This window comes from Galeopterus variegatus, unplaced genomic scaffold (assembly GCF_000696425.1).
Source record: "Galeopterus variegatus unplaced genomic scaffold, G_variegatus-3.0.2 Scaffold4280, whole genome shotgun sequence".
NCBI classification, from domain to species: domain Eukaryota; kingdom Metazoa; phylum Chordata; class Mammalia; order Dermoptera; family Cynocephalidae; genus Galeopterus; species Galeopterus variegatus.
In genome coordinates, this window is record NW_007730391.1 from 159,278 (window position 1) to 160,510 (window position 1,233).

The window sequence follows — 1,233 nt, forward strand, 5'->3', positions numbered from 1 at the left end:
TGTAAACAATAAATGTCATTTTTCTTTATAAATCACCCAGTTTCAGGTATTTTGTTATAAGTACAGGAACGGACTAATATAAGTTGTTTTACAGAAAGCCTTCGAGAACTCTTTTTTTAAAAAAATCAGTATTAGGGCCGACCCGTGGCTCACTCGGGAGAGTGTGGTGCTGATAACACCAAGGCCATGGGTTTGGATCCTATATAGGGATGGCCGGTTGGCTCACTGCCTGAGCGTGGTGCTTATAATACGAAGCCAAGGGTTGAGATCCCTTTACCGGGCATCTTTTGGGGGGAAAAAAAATCAGTATTGCTGAAAACAGTTCTGTCTTTATATTACAGTCCTTGCTTCATGGTGTCAGAGACCTCCTTTTTTTCCCCTGTCTTTTAGAAGAGTATTGTTTCCATCCTTTTCATGCTACTATAACGGAGTACCACAGAGTTGGTCATTTTTAACAAATAGAAATTTATTGGCTTATGGTTCTGGAGGTCGGAAAGTCTAGGATTGAGGGGCCAGTGTCTGGCAAGAGCCTCCTTGTTACATCACGCTGATGGTGGAAGGTGGAAGGGCAAAAGGGGGAGTGGGGGTGCTCAGAAGGTTATTTTATTTTTAGGTGGTGATGTTTTAAATTCTAATCTTAAGAAGACATGCTGTTGATTCTTAGGTCAAATTATATACATATAGATGATGTATTTTGATCTGGTATGAGAGGACAGGAATTTCGATGTCAAACACAGAAGAGCTATAAGGAGGAACGCTCTTTGAGCACCGTGTAATGCTATCTGACTACAAGCAGTATCCGGATTTTCACTGAAGTTGCAGTATGTAGGTAGTTATGAAAGCAATTTTAAGGCAAAATTTTGTTTACACTGCAGATACACTTTACCAGCCCCCTCACTTCCTGTAGATAACCTAAATATAAAAGCATTTTAAAATTTTTCTTTATTTTTGTTTTGTAAAGACGGCTAGTGTATCAAGCTTCCTGCTTGGCACCGTATTGAGTCCCAGACATGACGAAGTACTGTGAATGACTCTTTTTTTAAAAGGATTGATTAATGTGTAATACATGTTCTTTCTTTCTTTTTCTAGCCAAGGACCCTTGTCATCCATTAGAGCGGTAATCAAGAGATGTAAGTTCGTTATTTCCTGCTCTGTATTTTCCTCTGTAATAATTTCAAATGATGATTTAGATTTCCAGCAAGGGATTGTATTTGATGAACTCACAAAGAACAC

The 1,233-nt window shown here is 38.8% G+C and overlaps 1 protein-coding gene across 1 annotated transcript in view; it reads left to right on the top strand.

Moving 5' to 3' along the window:
* The window catches only part of SH3D19 (SH3 domain containing 19), a gene marked incomplete at its 3' end in the record, with an annotated part of 63,375 nt that overhangs the window by 27,165 nt on the left and 34,977 nt on the right, over positions 1–1,233 (top strand). The window contains exon 3 of the mRNA XM_008587202.1: positions 1,090–1,130. The remainder of the gene's footprint in view (positions 1–1,089; positions 1,131–1,233) is intronic.